This window comes from Vulpes vulpes, chromosome 5 (genome assembly GCF_048418805.1).
Source record: "Vulpes vulpes isolate BD-2025 chromosome 5, VulVul3, whole genome shotgun sequence".
NCBI classification, from domain to species: Eukaryota; Metazoa; Chordata; class Mammalia; order Carnivora; family Canidae; genus Vulpes; species Vulpes vulpes.
In genome coordinates, this window is record NC_132784.1 from 34,809,056 (window position 1) to 34,827,594 (window position 18,539).

At 40.5% G+C, this 18,539-nt stretch overlaps 1 protein-coding gene across 5 annotated transcripts in view; it reads right to left on the reverse strand.

The window, feature by feature from the left end:
* MC2R (melanocortin 2 receptor) overlaps positions 1-14,183 on the reverse strand; it is a 47,656-nt gene extending 33,473 nt beyond the window's left edge. The window contains exon 1 of one of the 5 annotated variants that reach the window (XR_012001541.1): positions 14,031-14,074. The gene's annotated coding sequence lies outside the window, so the exon portion shown is untranslated. Of the gene's footprint in view, positions 1-14,030 lie in introns of all 5 variants that reach the window. The other 4 variants (XM_072757850.1, XM_072757854.1, XM_072757851.1 and 1 more) reach the window with 4 other exon arrangements.
* Between the last annotated feature and the right edge of the window lie 4,356 nt (positions 14,184-18,539).

Here is an 18,539-nt window from a genome sequence, read left to right on the forward strand (position 1 = left end):
TGAGGGAGAGAGAGAGAGAATGAGAAAAGATATACTAAGATCAAACTAAAATTTGATTTTCGTTAGGGACAGGTAACTTCCTGGGTACTAATAGGGAGTCCTATATCTAATTTATCCTAAAAAATACAAAAACTTTGTGGAAGTTAATTTTTATTTTAGTCTTAGAAAAATAATCATTGAAATCAAGAAAAGGCATTAAAGAAATAAATAAATATCTTTAGCCTTTGTCATCTTTAGTTCTCACATATGTAGGTGGAGCTAATACTACTTAGTTCATAAAGTTCTTACATTATGGTTTTGTTCATATGCATACATAGGCACATGGTGTGGGCTTCATAAAAGTTATATTTATTCAAAGAACTATCATTGCTTACAGAATAAAATCCAATTAAAAAAAATCCCCAGCATTTAAGGCTCCCTACAATCAGTTCCAAGGTAATGTTTTCCTGCCATATTTTCCTATATTCCATGTAGGACCTGCATGTCAGCCAGCCAGCCCAAGTGTCTTGCTCCAGGAACCTTACTTAGCACATCCTTGCCTTCCTGTTTTACTACTGTATTCCCTCTGGAATTTTCTAATCTCTCCTATCTAAATCCCACTTTTGTTTAAATCCAAAGTCAAAATAAAATGTCTTGAGTGTCCCTGGTTACCACCTCAACCCCTGTGAACTTTCTCTGCTTTCATGTCCTGCAGCGTGTCTTGTTCTTGCCTAGCATTTGGCATGTGGCACTCCGCTCATGAGAAAGGTCAACTTTGAGTGTTTATGTTCTGTCTGCTGAGAAGCTGGGTAACACCCTGGAGGGCTGGCACATTCTGTATCCCTCCTTTTTACATCATCCCAGGAACTCACTGAGGTGCCCAATAGCTATTTATTGATGTGTTACAATGTGACCACCATCAATTGAATAATCAGCAGTTCGTGCTTCTAAAAAAAGTATATTTGGGGGAGATAAATAAAATGTGCAAGAAACAGATTTAGTGATTTCATTTTTTTTCATATATCAGAGCTTAAAAGTTTTTCTGGATAATATTACAGTTGAAATCATGTGGTAAAATGAGTACTTTTGCTAGAGATTTCTTTTGAAGTGGTGCCAGTAATATGCATAACCTTCACTCTCTTCTTAGGGCGAAGTATCTAGACTCTTAGAAAACAACTTTATTTGCAGGTGCATGTGCAGGGTCCAAGGTCTCCTGGGTTGTAAAAGCAGAAAACAATCAGACCTTTTGTGAAAGAAAGAAAGAAAGAAAGAAAGAAAGAAAGAAAGAAAGAAAGAAAGAAAGAAAGAAAGAAAGAAAGAAAGAAAGAAAGAAAGAAAGAAAGAAAGAAAGAAAGAAAGAAAGAGGGTTTTGCTTAAAGGGAAAGGGACAAGTGAGTACCCTTGTCTATAGAAAATAGTTGAAATTACTCTCTTGCACCATACACAAAGATAAACTCAAAATGAATGGAAGATCTAAATGTGAGATAAGATTCCATCAAAATCCTAGGGGAGAACACAGGCAACACCCTTTTTGAACTTGGCCACAGCAACTTCTTGCAAGATACATCCACAAAGGCAAGGGAAACAAAAGCAAAAATGAACTATTGGGGCTTCATCAAGATAAGAAGCTTTTGCACAACAAAAGATACAGTCAACAAAACTCAAAGACAACCTACAGAATAGGAGAAGATATTTGCAAATGACGTATCAGATAAAGGACTAGTTTCCAAGATCTATAAAGAACTTATCAAATTCAACAGCAAAGAAACAAACAATCCAATCATGAAATTGACAAAAGGCATGAACAGAAATCTCACAGAGGAAGACCTAGACATGGCCAACAAGCACATGAGAAAATGCTCCGCATCACTGGCCATCAGGGAAATACAAATCAAAACCACAATGAGATCCCACCTCACCCCAGTGAGAATGGGGAAAGTTAACAAGGCAGGAAACCACAAATGTTGGAGAGGATGCGGAGAAAAGGGAGCCCTCCTGCACTGTTGTTGGGAATGTGAACTGGTGCAGCCGCTCTGGAAAACTGTGGAGGTTCCTCAAAGAGTTAAAAATAGACCTGCCCTATGACCCAGCAATTGCATTGCTGGGGATTTACCCCAAAGATACAGATGCAATGAAACGCCGGGACACCTGCACCCTGATGTTTCTAGCAGCAATGTCCACAATAGGCAAACTGTGGAAGGAGCTTCGGTGTCCACTGAAAGATGAATGGATAAAGAAGATGGGGTCTATGTATACAATGGAATATTCCGTTAGAAACGACAAATACCCCCCATTTGCTTCCACGTGGATGGAACTGGAGGGTATTATGCTGAGTGAAATAAGTCAATCGGAGAAGGACAAACGTTATATGGTCTCATTCATTTGGGGAATATAAAAAATAGTGAAAGGGAATAAAGGGGAAAGGAGAAAAAATGAGTGGGAAATATCAGAAAGGGAGACAGAACATGAGAGACTCCTAACTCTGAGAAAGGGGTGGTGGAAGGGGAGGAGGGCGGGGAGTGGGGGTGAATGGGTGACGGGCACTGAGGGGGGCACTTGACGGGATGAGCACTGGGTGTTATTTTATATGTTGGCAAATTGAACACCAATAAAAAATAAATTTATTAAAAAAAAGAAAATAGTTGAAATTAGATGTCTTATTTTTTGAAAGTTGAAAAGGAAAAAAGTGCCCAATCTCTGGGAATGTTTACTCTCAGGGAGAAAAAGAGACACAGTCCTTATCTAGAAAAAGTGAGAAGGTGAATGTTGGACCTTGTTTTGGCCCAGTGCTCTAGGGCAGTTAGTCCCTGTGGGTAGCTCTTGAGGTCTAAGAAAATGCTGAGGACTGAGAAGCCTGCTGTGTGGATCCCAGTGAGGCATGCTTGGCCTGGTTCTGTGTCTGGAGGAGTCAGGGCTGCCTGGACCAATAAACTCCTATACCTGAAACTAATATTACATTATGTTAACTAACTGGAATTTAAATAAAAACTTAAAAAAAAACTGGAGCATTTCCTAACAGTGATACCATATTTCCCCTGACATAGTATATTGGTACTTGAACATTTAATTCAAGTATTAAGAGATGTGACTATTTTTACTACTATTTTGTGGAGCTACAAAAACTGATATATGAGATCTATATTAATATATGAAGTCTATGACATATATTCAAGATAAAAACCACTGTTTTAGTGAATAGGACAGGAAATACACACCATGATCAAAAAGTTTAAGTTCAATATTATCAATATACAGGGACTAAACTATTCATTAATTTCAGATCTCTGGGGTTCTATATGATACAAATCAAAAAATGGTCTAGTGAGTTGTAAAAGGCAATGGGTCTCCCAGAAGTAGATGGTCCCTCCTTGTCTTTGTACAAAGTCTATTCATCCAAGAGAAAAATACTGATAATTGGTTGGAATGTCCAAGACATAATTATTCTCTGCTTTGGGTGCAAGTTGGAGGGAAAGAGGAATATGGTGATTAAAGCAAATAGTTTTCTATTAATGTTGGAGACTTATCTGACCAATGACAGTTCAGAGAAATCAAAATCGAAGAAACGAAGATGAAAAAATAGTTATATATAAATTAAGGTGATGTGAAAGATCATAATCACAGTTGATTAGTTAAATTTTAATAACTATAGGTTGTTCAAAATTCAGGTACCAATTTTTTGTTAAATATTAAGGGGTGCACTTCAAACCCCTTAATTAGAAAATGTATCATCACTAAAAGTCTAGAGTAATGATCCTAGTCACACACTTTAACCCAATAGAAGGTGACAGATAATAGTTCCACTATCACACTGCCTTTAGGAGCTAAAAAACTGACTTATCTGTGACTCCATGGCCCTAAACAAATAATCAGTGATATGTGCAATATCATATATATGAGGGCGGGTGGGCAGAGGGACAAGCAGACTCCCTTGCTGAGCATGGAGTGGACAGGAGGCTGATGCCAGGACTCTGAGATCATGACCTGAGCTGAAGTTAGTCATTTAACCAGTTGAGCCACCCAGGTGCCCCAGAATAATTTTTTAAAAAATAAAGTTAATTTAGGTTTTTTTTCATTATAAATAGAAACAGAGAGGGAAAATGAGAGAGAGAGAATCTTAAGCAGGCTCCATGCCTGTTGGAGAGCCAGACCTAGGGCTTGATCTCTCAACCCTGAGATCATAACCTGAGCTGAAATCAAGAGTCTGTCACTTAACTGCCTGAGCCACTCAGGCACCCCTAAAATAAACTTATTTTAGATTCATGGAAAAACTGTAAAAATAGTGCAATGAGTTCCCATAGGTAGTACACTCAGTTTATCATATTATTAACATCTTACATTAGTATGGTACATTAACCACAATTAATGACCAATACAGACATATTATTATTAGCTAAAGTCTACGCTTTATTCATACTTCCTTTGTTTTACCTAATGCTCTTTTTCTGTTCTAGGACCCCACATGATATATAGTTGTGATTACAGGTAGCATGTCTCCGATGCTCCTCTTGGCTGTGACAATTTCTCAGACTTTCCTTGTTTTTGATGATCTCGACAGTTTTAAGGAGTATTGGTCAGGTATTCTGTAGAATGTCCTACAATTAGATTTGGTTGTTTTTTTCTCATGATAAGACTGGGGTTATGGATTTTGGGGAAGACCACAAGAGATACGGTAATGTTGTCATTACAGCATAGTATCAACACAACTTATTACAATTGACATTGCCCACCCTCACCTGGCTAAGATAGTTTCTATTAAGTTTCTTTACTGTGAAGCACCCCTGCCCATCTGTGCACAGCCCACATTTAAGGAGTAGAGAGCTAGTCCCCCCCTGTGAGAGTCAAGTATCTACATAAATTATTTACAGTTCTCCATTGGATATATGTCTATTTTCTTCTGTTTATTCATTCTATCATTTGTTCGTATCAACATGAATATGTAGATTTTTATTTATGACTTTGGCTTGAATTATTCCAACTTTGTTCATTGGGAGCTCTTTAGCTGGCACCAGCGTCCTCTCAACATACCCTCATAATGGTGGCTTTTTGGAATCATTATTTACTTTTTGACACTAAGAAATGTTCTAGACTCTTCTTGTTATTTTGTGCCCTCATCATGGAATCAGCCGTTGTTCCAAGGATTCCTGATTCCTTTCCTAAAGAACTGTATTAGAAACCAAGATCTGAGTTTTATTGGGTTGCCATAGCTTCTAGGCCCTTTTCAGCTAACAGAGAAAATACGCATGTGTACACTAGCAATGTGTGTGCATTATATATATATATATATATATACACACAAATTTTTCTCTATCCATCTCTACCTATATTCAGCTAAACATGAGCTCATACTAATGTCTCCAACTCCAATCCATTACCTCATATATCCCTCTAGACTTCTCTCCTTGTTTATCTCCTTGTTTTTTTTTTTTAACTGTATCATCATCTTTATTGTCTATCAGAATTGAAAATGCAAGCACACAAAAAAATGCATATACCCTTTGAGACTTAGCAATCCCACTTCTGGGAACATCTATGTTCAGGAAATTTTATCAGGGTACACGGACAACGATGTTCCCTCATTCTTATTTGTAACAACAAAGAACTGAGAATGACCAACATATCCATCAACAAGGGAGTGATTACACAATTTTAGCATATCCAACAGAACATTCCATAGAACATTAGACAACTATAAAAGAGTGACACACTCTCCCAGGATACGGTAAAAATTTAAAAATCTGATAAATCAAGGGGCAGAAGAATGCCACGGTTTAAACCACAATTCCTAGTGCTCACTTCGGCAGCACATATACCAAAACACAATTTCCTAGTATGTTTTATTTTTTTTTTATTTTTTTTTTTCTTTTTCTTTTTTATTTCCTAGTATGTTTTAAACACACACACACTTCAACACTGGGAAACTTGGCTAGGGCCCTTTTCCATGCATTACTTAATTGTACAATTCTAGTATACATTAACAAAACTGTTAATCCATATCACTGTTGTGGACTTTATTGACTAGAGAACAGTGTTTTTATCTTTATCTTATAGTCTCCATTCATTTTCAAAGTTACTTAATCAGCACCGCCTTCATTCCCCCATTCATTGAGCATCTTTATAATACAATTAGATTTTTTTCATTTCACTTCATCCTGAGATCCCCTAACCTCTTAAATGACTTGTAAGAATTTTGCACACATAAGATTCACTGTTATGCCATAAATTTATGTAGGTTTTAACAAATACAAATGCATAATGTTATATACTCACTATTACATTGTCAAAAATGATAGTTTTATACTCTAAAAATTCCCTGGTACTTCATCTACTCAACCCTCAATTCCTCCTCAAACCACTGGTAACAGCTTATCTGTTTATTCTATTATGGTTTTGCCTTTCCCAAGGCTTGAGTGTTTTTTTTGGGGGGGGGGGGGGGGCTTGAGTGCTAAATGATTGTTGAAGGACATCTTGGTTGCTTCCAAGTTTTGGCAATTATGAATAAGGCTGCCAAAGACATGCATGTGCAGTTTTTTTGTGTGAACATGTTTTCAACTTACTTAGGTAAATATCAAGGAGCATGATTGCTAGATCATATGGTAAGAGTTTGCTTAGTTTTGTAAGAACCGCCATACTGATTTCCAAAGTGCACCATTTTGCATTTGTACCAGCAATGTATGTGAGTTCCTATTGCTCTATATCCTTACCAACATTGGTATTGTCAGTGTTTTGGATTTTAGCCATTTTGATGTGTGTAGTGGTATCTCATTGTTGTTTTAATTTTCATTTCCCTAATGATAAAAGATGACTGAGCATCATTTTTTATATGTTTATTTACCATCTGTAAATCTCCTTTGGTAGATATCTATTCAGATCTTTTGTCCATTTAAAAATTATATTTCTTGTTTTCTTGAGTTTAATAGTTCTTTGGAGCTATTTTTTGGAAAAAATAATAATACTTTTGGAAAAAAGTCAGTTTTTAATATTTATTTTGCAAGTATTGTCTTCCAGTCTATGACTTGTATTTCCATTATGTTAGTAATGTCTATCACAGAGCAAAAGTTTTAAATTTTAATAAAGTAAATTTATTTACTTTTTCTTTTATGGATGTGCTTTTGGCATTATATTAAAAACACATCATCAAATCCATGTTATGTAGATTTTTTCTCCTTTTTACTTCTAGAAGTTGTATAGTTTTGTATTTTACATTTCCTGTTAATTTTTCTGTGTGTTAGACCTATATTTAGATTTCTTTTTGCATGTAAATATCCAATTGTTCCAGCATTATTTGTTGAAAAGCTTATTTTTCCATTGAATTGCTCTTTCACTTTGTTGAAATCAGTTGGCTACATTTATGTGGGTCTGCTGGGCTCTCTATTCTGTTCCACTGATCTATTTATCTATTCTTTTGTTAGTACCAACATTATATATATATATATATATATATATATATATATATATTATTTTTTTAAAAAACAAAGCAAAAAAAAAGAAAAAGTACCAACATTGTCATGATTTCTATAGCTTTATAGTAAGTATTGAAGTGAGATAATATCAAACCTCCAACTCTGTTATTCAGTATTGTATTGGCTATCCTAAATCCGTTGCTTTTTCATATGAATTCTAGGATGAGTTTATCAAAGCCTACAAAACAAGTTGCTGGGATTTTGATTGGGATTGTGTTGAATCTATAGACCAAGTAGGAAAGATTTTTTTTTTGAATGTGTGTTTTTTGTTGCTTTTCGAGTTTTCTGAGTGTGGTATTTAAAACATGTGCTGCCTGTTGGTGGGAATGTGAACTGGGGCAGCCACTCTGGAAAACTGTGTGGAGGTTCCTCAAAGGGTTAAAAATAGATCTGCCCTACGACCCAGCAATTGCATTGCTGGGGATTTACCCCAAAGATACAGATGCAATGAAATGCCGGGACACCTGCACCCCGATGTTTCTAGCAGCAATGTCCACAATAGCCACACCGTGGGGGGAGCCTCGGTGTCCATCGAAAGATGAATGGATAAAGAAGATGTATTCCATTATGTATACAATGGAATATTACTCAGCCATTAGAAATGACAAATACCCGCCATTTGCTTCGACGTGGATGGAACTAGAGGGTATTATGCTGAGTGAAGTAAGTCAATCAGAGAAGGACAAACATTGTATGGTCTCATTCATTTGGGGAATATAAATAATAGTGAAAGGGAATAGAGGGGAAGGGAGAAGAAATGGGTAGGAAATATCAGAAAGGGAGTTAGAACATGAGAGACCCCTAACTCTGGGAAACAAACTAGGGGTGGTGGAAGGGGAGGAGGGTGGGGGGTGGGGGTGACTGGGTGGTGGGCACTTAGGGGGACACTTGACGGGATGAGCACTGGGAGTTGTTCTGTATGTTGGCAAATTGAGCTCCAATAAAAAATAAATGTATTATTAAAAGAAAAAAATAAAATAAAACATGTACTGCAAAAATACACGAGGGGAGCTTAGACAGTTTACCCTCAGCTTCCACTGAAGTACAGGAACCTGTAGACACTGGGTGGATACTCTCACCACTCTTTAGCACTGTGGTTTGCTTCTGTGAACCAAGCACATGCCTTGGAGTCTCTTTCAAACCATCTCTGCTTCTCGTTATAAGAGTTGTTGCCTCAAATAATCTCAGCCTTAGCATGGGAATATTTCTGGATAGCCCCAGGTGCCCTCAACTATCTTGCACAAAACTAACACCACTTTGCCACTCCCATCCTGGTGCTTTCCTTTGGGTCAAAGTATCATCTTCAGATAATGCTTTCTTTTTCAATATATTTTATGATTTACACCTGAGGCAAGGTTGACACAATTTCATTTAATCCCATTATTTATGGTTTATAGAAAGTTGTCAGATAGTTCAGAAGGGAATATGTGCAGGTGCAGTTGACTTTGGTGAGAGTGTGAAGTAGGAAGACCCCAGAGTCGTATCATTGCTATGAAAAGGAGGCACGCCACAGTATTGGGGACCAAGTGTACATGCCCATAATGGGAGCTGAGGGCCCCAGCAAAGGTGGGCATATCAGGGAGCAAACTTGGTGTCATTTGATCTCTCCTGGAACTTCATTTTTAGCAAATGAAGAAACTCCAATCAAACCCTTGTTGCAGTTCTCCTTAAAAATGAGTATTGAAGGGCAGCCCGGGTGGCTCAATGCTTTAGTGCTGCCTTCAGGATCGAGTTCCTTGTCGGGCTCCCTGCATGGAGCCTGCTTCTCCCTCCCTCTCTCTCTCTCTCTCTCTCTCTCATAAATAAAATCTAAGAAAGAAAGAAAAAATGAGTATAGATTCTTTCCTGCACAATTCCATTTCTATTCCCATTTCTGAAATAGCTCCAGATACTTCTTTTCCAAAGCATAAAATGGTTTCTAACTGGTTTCTAATGGTTTCTAACTGGAACAAGTGCAATTAAATAAAACAATATAAACAATTTCTTTCCTCTTCCAGATGAAGAATTTTAAACTCTTAATATCTTTGGATGGATTCCCTGAAGCTTTCTTTGCCTCACCTGGCTCCTCTTATCGCTGCCTTTGAAATGGGCTGACTCCAACCTAAATGGACCTCAAAGCTGCCATGAGCACAATGAGCAACTTTGGTCTTTGGATCCTGCTCTGGCGTTTTTTTTTTTTTTTTTTTTTTTTAAGATTTTATTTATTCATGAGAGACACACACAGAGAGAGAGAGAGGCAGAGACACAAGCAGGCTCCATGCAGGGAGCCTGACGTGGGACTCGATCCCAGATCTCCAGGATCACAACCCAGGCTGAAGGCACATTAAACCACTGAGCCACCCGGGCTGCCCTGCTCTGGCATTTTGAGGAACTGGTGGCCACTGACTTTGTGCTTCATGCACTCTGTAGTAGGTCTTAGTCCCAGAGGATGAGGGACTGTTAATTGGGGGCAGTTGCTATCCAAGAAGAGTGATGAGAGCGGGTGTATGGAAGGATATGGAAAGGAGGAAAACTTTAGGACTTTTTGGCTTTATTTTTTTTTTTTTTGACTTTTTGGCTTTAATCCAAGTAGTCAAATAAAGAATTATCTGTGGGTACCTTCTAAGATCCAATTTCAGGTTATATGTGGCTGGGAATAAAAAAGATAGAAACACCGTGCTGTCCACCAAAATCTAATTGGGGAGATGTGACATGCACACACAAGAAAAAGAATAGATAAAACTATATTGACTTGCTAACCTGAGTCATGGCTTCCACATGGTGTACATGGCATGAAGAAAGATTGGCTTTACCTACAAGTGACATAGGTAATTCACTGTCTACTGTGTAGAGCCCAAAATGTATGCCTAGCAATTTTAATTAATACTCTGACTTAAAAAAATATAATATAAAAAAGCAAATTCCCAGTATATCAGCACTTCATTAAAATTCTGTACTTTAAGGACAATTTGATTTTGTATGGCTTCTCTTACAATAATCTCTATGTTAGAGGTCAGAAAGGGTTCACAGTATATGCAGAGAGGTGCATAACTTAGTATTCTCTAATACAAAGTACATAAGAGGTACTATGCCTATTCCCTGCTTTCCCACCCATTTCATGGATAAGAAAACAGGCGCAGAGAGATTAAGTAACTTTCTCAAGGTCAACTAGCTACTAAATTTGCCTTGCTCCAAGGCCCATGTTCTCTCCTTTTATTCCATACAGTCTCGGGAAGCTGAGCATAAGTGGGAACAGCAGGATTCTGGACCACAAGGCTAGTCTGACCAGGTAATGATACTGACTCTTCAAGCATATGGACATTTAGGGGGTATGTAAGTTTGGACCTGGAGCAGTAGGAGTTGCTGAAGACTGGGGGGTCCCGCTCTTAGGCCTTTTGGGTGCTAAATAGAATAGGATAGAATGAAATAGAATAATAGAATAGACGAGCATCATAATAAGACTTGTGGATATTATTAATCTATACTCTGTTGAAAGAAAGAGGGAAAAAGGAACTCCAGTGATAGATAAATTTTTAATTTACTTACTGACCCTGGGCTGTTCCAAACAGCCTTTGTTGGCATCACATCACCATTACCAGCTAATGCCAATTTTCTTGATCTGACTGAACAGAAGCGCCCCTAATTCTAGACATTGCCTATTCACACGGCAGTGTTATTTAATGATAATCGCTCATCTGAATCCAGTGCATATTCTTCTTTGAAGTACATCTAGGATCAATTGTAAGAGGACTCTTGGTAACCCTGTCTATTGGGGTATGAGGCAGGCGTGTTCTTTTCTTTCCCAATGCATAGTGTAGGCAGGAGCACTGTCAGGGTAAACATTCAGCTGGCAAAAGCCCCTGTAGGTGGCCAGAGTAAAGACATTATAACGTTCTGCAGAGCTCTGCTCTTAGACTCTAATGTCCTATTTGACATTCACAAGGAGACTGGAATTAGGCAGGAATGACAATGCTACCACATTTTAGGACAAGAACATGAAGGTCCCAAGAAGTGAAGTTTTGCCCACGTTTACGCAGCTGGGGAGGCTCCTGCTAGGTGTAGGGTATCTCCATCCTCTATTTTCTCTCCTCTTCACCCTGATCCTTGACTTGACCTTCCATTGACTCTAGAGCTCCCTTTGTTGAAGTTCTACTCCAGCGGTACACATTCTCCAAGACCCTTCCTGAATGTGTCTCTATGTTGACCTTTCCCTGAGGCTGGTTGCTGTAGCAGCTTCAAAAATGCTTGCTGGCTCTACACTTTGACACTGGAACACATGCTAGATCATTTAAGTGTCTATTGCTTGCATATATTTTGTTTTCCCACCAACTCAGGGTTCATATAAGTCTTATTTTTTTTAAAAAAGGATTTTATTTATTTATTCATGAGACACAGAGAGAGGCAGAGATATAGGCAGAGCAAGAAGCAGGCTCCCTGCAAAGAGCCTGGTCCAGGGCTCAATCCCAGGACCCTGGGACCACTCCCAGAGCCAAAGGCAGACACTCAACCATTGAGCCACCCAGTTGCCCCCATGTAAGTCTTACATGTGTTGCTGGCACAGTGTTTGGAACATGCATATTTTGAGCTGAGCACTTACTTTAAAGCCACTTTCTAAATTTTAATACTATGGCTCCTCATAGCTAGAGAACTAAGCACAAATTTAAGATCTACACTCTTTTCATACCTTCTTTCTTATCTCACTTTTCTGAGCCCCAAGTCCACCTGAGCTCCATGTACACCAGGCCATCTGTCTTTCAGCTCTTATGTTCCCATTGAGCCTGTGCACATGGTATAATGTCTGTGTGGTGCCCCGTCCTCATCTTCTTCATCACCTTTTCATGTTCAGCACATTCATTATTTCCTCTGTGCAGACTTTCCTACACAGCCTCCCCTCTCCTGAAGGAGGATGAGAGAGCTTACCATCTATGTTCCTATAGACCATATGTCCTTATTTCTCTGATGGCATTACTCTCATTAGAAAACACAATCTTCCCTCATAAATGGATTCTGAGCTTTCTAGGATAAGAACTGTTCTCACCATCTCTGTAGTACCCAGCAGAGAACCTGGCCATACTGATATCTGTACAATGAATGCAAGATGGGGGCTTACACTGAGCAGAAGGATCTCATTAAAAGTTAATTAGCCATTAAGTATTCATATGGGAAACACATTTGGAAAAATTATCAAGGTAAAGAATAGGATGGCTTAAAACAATTTTTTTTTTTTTTTTTTTTTTACACTGAACTGCCTTGAGTTGCTCTGAGGCAGTGAGGCGGCAATTTCTGCTGGAGCGAACCTCTCCCCCATCATAAGAGATGCAGGGTTCCCTGAAAAGCAAAGATTGTTGCAGCGCCGTCTACTACATTCCCTACTAGGGGCCCTCCCTCCCCCTTCTACCCTGGGCTGAGGTTCCCAAAAGGTAGAGTTAGGTTTCCTTCTCTGTGCTTCCCCGGCCGCATGTGTTCCCAGGTAGGAGGTAGTGTGAGATACTGTCTTACACCTGTGTCCTCAGCCCCTAGCTTCTGGAGGCAAGCAGCAGGCGCTCTCACTGTGGTTTGCAGCAAAGCCTGGCACCTAAGTATCAGCGGACATTTTTGATCAATATGTAAACGAATGAGCACAGCTTACAACCATCTCTTCCACACTCCTGCCCCGCGTGCACTGAAAGGAGTTTTCCTTTTCCCAGTCTTTCTCAAGATCTTACTCTCAGCACCTCTCTTACCCCATTACCATCTCTACTCCTCCTGGGCTTTGTATGTGTGTATATGTTTATGTCTGTGCATGTATGTGTACCTGTGTGTGTATATGTGTACATGCATGTATTTAGGGGAGGGTGAGTGGTAGAATTATCTCAAGGTAGCCCAAGGAAACAAAAATATGAAGAACAGTTGTTTTTACAAAAAGACTGAAACCTCCCCTCTGGAGAACGCGTGTCCTCCATAACAGAGCTAACCAAGCAAAGATGGGATGTCTCAAATCTGCCGTGACTCATTCCCAAATGAGAACCACTTTGAAGGAGTATGTGATAGTAAATGTATTTTTAATTCTTGTTTATATTATATCCTGTATTACTGCCTAGGAAATCAGAGGACTGTTGATCTTAAAGATCAGCCCCAGAACCACAAATAATACAACTATAAATGCTGATGGCAGAGTTGCTTAGACACTCATGCCAGAGGTACAGGAAGCCAACCACATGCCAGCATCCCTGATCACCATGGCAGCAAAACTGTAGCACTTGTAAAAACAGAAAAGCTAATTAGGTAAAAGGGTGACTCTCATGAAGGAGCAAAAGAAATATGAGGATAAACCTGGCCATAGTCCTTGCATAGAGCTTGATGAGACTTTAAAGAATACATATATAGAGAAGCTAAAGAAGTCATTAATAAGGAAGGCTGCTTTAGACAAACAAATAATAGATTTAATTATAATAGTTTAATTAGAAAGATAACAAATTCCCTCAAGAAGAATGGAAGACCATAATTAAAGGGAAATGCTGAGCTTAACTTTTCCCCAGATTTGTTCTTGACTGTTCTATATAGGGTCCGAAAGCACTCAAGAACCCAAGGAATAGTAAAAAAAAAAAAAAAAAAAAAAAAAGATGTACTTACCTTCAGTTCTGAAGCATGAACTTTCTGGCTGAGAAGACTGAGAATGAATGAGGTTTGAAAGAAAAGCAAGCAAGTAGGCCTTGGGCTGGAAAGCACCAGAACATATGCATCACTGGGAGAGACAGTTAGTTTGTTATCATAACCTTGAATAAATGTCATTATGAAGTGAACTGCATATTTCTGGTGATCTGAAGTTAGGGAAATGGAAAGAAACAATTTGATTAGGACATAGTTTCCATGGCCTCAGCTAGACAAGGCCACCTCCAATGTTTATGACAGGGTTTATGGCATATTATGGAATTGAGACCTTTCTCTTTTTTAACATCATTTTAGAATTGCATTTAATTTTTGTGCTAGGGAATTCAATAAACTGGGGTTTTGAGAAAATTATTTCAGAAGAATTTGTCTTAAAATTTCCAGCAAACTTCTCAAGACATCTTGCAATCATTTGCCTCACTCATCTTATTAAGCAGAAGGAAATAACCCTATTGTCCATATTTCACAAGTTCAAACAGTGAAACCGGGGAATTGTGTGCTCAAGGGCACCTCACGGAGCACGTGCCAAGTCAAGGAAAAACCCTTATGTCCTGCCAATTCTTTTTTGTCATAAAACTGCACAGAAACCGCCATCAATCATCCCATTATTCAAAGCAAAATTGTTTAGTTTAGTTACAATATCGTTGGTTTTCTGTTTGCCAATACTTGCAGGGAAGGAGTCCCGTTGGTACCAGGCACAACAACCTGCATGTTTCAGTGCAGCCTGGGGCCAGATTTCGGGATGGACCTGGGGCTCTGGGGTGGACTCCAAACCAGTAGCCATTTCTGAGGATATCCGCCCCAGCCCCGAGCTGAGCGCTGTCTGCAGGTGGGCAGTCTGGACAGGGCTGAGGACAGAGGTCAGAGTCCGACTTCCCAGGCATGGAAATACTTCTTATTAAAGTTACTTTCCTCTGGCTTGTCCCTGAAGCAAAGCATGTTCTCTCTGAGTGCTGCTTGAGTCGAGGTCATTCCAGGCTTAGCTGAGCGCCCCAGCAACGTGCCCTGGGGCCCAGACGAGGATGTTTCACAGGCCTCACCAGAATCACATGGATGAGACAGTATATGAGAGCTGGGCGGTGCCTCCAGAAAGCCACTGTTTATGTTACCTGGAAAAGAAGAGACACGTTGTCCTCAACCCTTAGACTTGCAGCATTATGGAACCTTTGTCAAAGATCTGCAGATGTGATTATATAGTTGGGAAAACTGGTGGCAAGATCTAGGGAATGAGCCCCAGGCAGGTTGGCAGATGCAGGGGGTGTTGGAGCACTGGGCGCTCTTGGGAGAAGGCAAGCCTCAGCAGCTGCCCTCTGTGTGCAGTCCTGGGCTGCTCAGTTTAGGAGACATGAAATGTCAAGGATGGATAAGGTGACCTAAGGGTTTGGCTAAGCCCTAGGAAAGAGAGTTGGTTTTGCTATTTTAGTTCTTCCTTTTTTGCGGGGGTGGGAGGGCCGATCTTCCTCCCATTATGCAAGAAAATAGAGCAAAAAAAAAAAAAATCTCTTGGAAGGAGCAGAGTAGAAATGACATGAGCTTTAGAGCCAGAAGGCATGGGTTAGGGTTCTGATTCTGCTGGGTCTCTGAGTCTCCAGTTTCCTCGTGTGAAGTGGTTTGTTGGGGAGATTAAATGAGATTAGGTCTGCGAAACTGTTTAGAGAACTGTGCAATCAATCACAGGCCAATCCCTGTGGTTCTCCTTATAGCAAGGCCCAAGATATAATTGAAAGAGTGGTCTCTTCTTAAAATTACCTTAGCTGGAGGGAAACTCATTCAGCTGGTGAACAATTAAAAGCAAACTTGTGAACTGAGATGCTGGCCAAACAACTGCAATGCTGGGTGCTGGGGGTGCACCGCATGCCACACCAGCCCATGCCTCTTCCTCTAAGAGGCCGGTAAAGGGGACTGTAGGGAGCACGCTTGGAGCTCTCTCTATTCTTGTACAATCCAGCAGCCCAGACACTTTTCTTCTGCTCTTCACAGCTCCGCCACCCTTCTCAGTGTTATGCTGCCTTTGTGGAAGGGGGGGGTGGACACAGAGAGAGAGGTAAGAGAGAGTGTGGGGGGAGAAAGAGAGACACAGAGAGAGAGAAGGAAAGGGGGGAAGGGACAGAGAGAGAAAGAGAGAGAAGGAAGAGGACAGAGAGAAAGGGAGAGGGCGAAAAGGGGGAGAAGGAAAGAGAGGAGAAGGAGAGAGAAGGAGAAAGACAGAGAGAAGGGGAGAAGACAGAAAGAGAGTGAAGGAGAGAGGGAGAGAGTTGGGGGGTGTGACTGAGCCAAGAGACAGGGCCTGGGAGGGATGTGGAATGGGGAGCAAGAAGAGACAGGCGCAGGTATCCTTTGCATGCAGGGCCATGCCATTTGCACAACACGTAAAACGCTGGGAGTTGGAAAGTAACTTGGTAAAAAATACACACACACTCCTCTTGTATTTCTCCTTGACTCACATGCTCAGAATACCTCCAATGACAGGTTTTTCACACATCAAGCAATGACCTGACACCAGCTGGTGTCCTATAATTCAATTCAGTTCTGACACTATCTATCTGGAGACGACGTTGGGCCCTATAGATTCCATAAACCCGCTCCCCACTTGCGATGCCGATTCCAAGTCCCAGGTTGTCATTTGTGCTTCTGAATTTGTAAATCTAGGTTCCCACGGCTACTTCCTTGGGTTGTGTAATTTGCTAGAATGACTCACACAACTCAGAGAAATACTTAGGTTTATTAGGTTATTATAAAGAATACTATAAAGGATATAAATGAATAGCCAAGGGAAAATATACATAGGCCAAGGTCTAGGAGTACCTGAGTGCAGGAGCTTGTGTCCCTGTGGAGCTGGCGTGTACCATCCCTCGGGCATGTAGATGCGTTCAGAGCCCAGAAACTCTTCCAACTCTGTACTTTTGGGGTACTTATGGAGGCTTGATCTCAGAGTTGCCTCATTAGAAGAAAAGACACTCCTATCACCCAGGGTCACCCAAGGGCTTTAGAAGCTCTGCGTCAGGAACCAAGGTCAAAGACCAAATATTAGAACGAAAGATGCCCCTCGTGCACTTATCACTTAGGAATTTATGAGGATTTTAGTAGCTCTGTGCCAGGAACTGGAAACAGAGGCCAATATATATTTTCTCTATTGCTTCACAAATTCACATCTTTGCTGAAATATGCCACGGAAGCAATAATAAAACTATCCATAGCGCTTCCTTTGTGCTGGCCACTAGCATTGTTCCAAGTGCCTTATACGTGTGGACATTTGATCTTTACAACAAATGTGGGAGGTGGGCTCTTTGACTTCATTTACACAGGAGGTGCAGCAAAGTGCAGTCACTGGCTGGAGGCATGATACATGCTTAAAATTCTATTTTGAGAATGATGTGAAGCCCCTGGGTTCTTAGGCAGGGGAGTGGCATGACATGGTTCAGGTTTTCAAAGGATCCTTCTGGCTTCTTAGAGAATGGATTTCAGGAGCAAGAGGGGAAATGGGGAGCAGCTGTACAGGTAGGGGCCCAGTTGGAGTTGCTTGAGGGGGTAATGGAGAGCGAGGTTGCAGTAACAGCAAGTATGGACAAGTATTTCCAGAAGTTTTTTATGCAAGAGGTGGGTGTCAGCATGGGGAAAAGGAGACATCTCTTCAGGAAAGGGTCTCATGGGCATGTGTGTGTATTGATGGGAACATCCACTAGGGAGGGAGCCCTGCGGAGGCAGGTGACAGTGCCAGAGAGGTTGCAAGACACAGTCTGAAAAGGCAGGGGGGACCGTGGACAGAAGTGCGACCCTTCAGCCAGAATGACAAGATGGCCTGTGGGAGGCAACGGCCTGACTATGGAAAGACGAAAGCCTGCCTGCTTAGTCATTTACGTCCTCACAGAAATACGAAGCAATGTCTGATCTAACATTTGAGTGATTTCGCCAATTTCTGAGCTACTTAGTGAATTAGGAGTACGCATTTAGCATATGTGTCTGACCAAAGGGGCTGGCTAACGTCATGCCACCCAGAATAGAGGGTCAACTACAGACGTAACTTCAGCTTTCTGCCCGTGAAACCAAAAGGTGCAAATTTCTTACAGGTTTACATTTCCTATTTGACCCCATTTCCCGTGGTAAAGGGAATGTATTAAAATCCGATTGCAGGAAACCTCTACCTGCACAAAAAGCCCAGCAATAACAATCGGCACAGAGCTGGTACTCAATAAAAGATTTTGGTTCCATCCCCACTCAAACCTTTCTGTTGTTGGCCCGTCCACATACATTTGGCCCTTGGATCCTCATACCAACAGCATGTACAGCAAGGCAAAGATTTATCTACTCACTTGCTCATTTATTCAGCACCCCTTTAGTTTTAAAAAAATATGTATTTATTTATTTATTTATTTAATCTTTATTTATTTGAGAGAGAAAGAGAATGGACAGGCATGAGCTGGGGGAGGGGCAGGGCAAGAGGGGGAGGGAGAAGCAGACTCCCCTCTGAGCAGG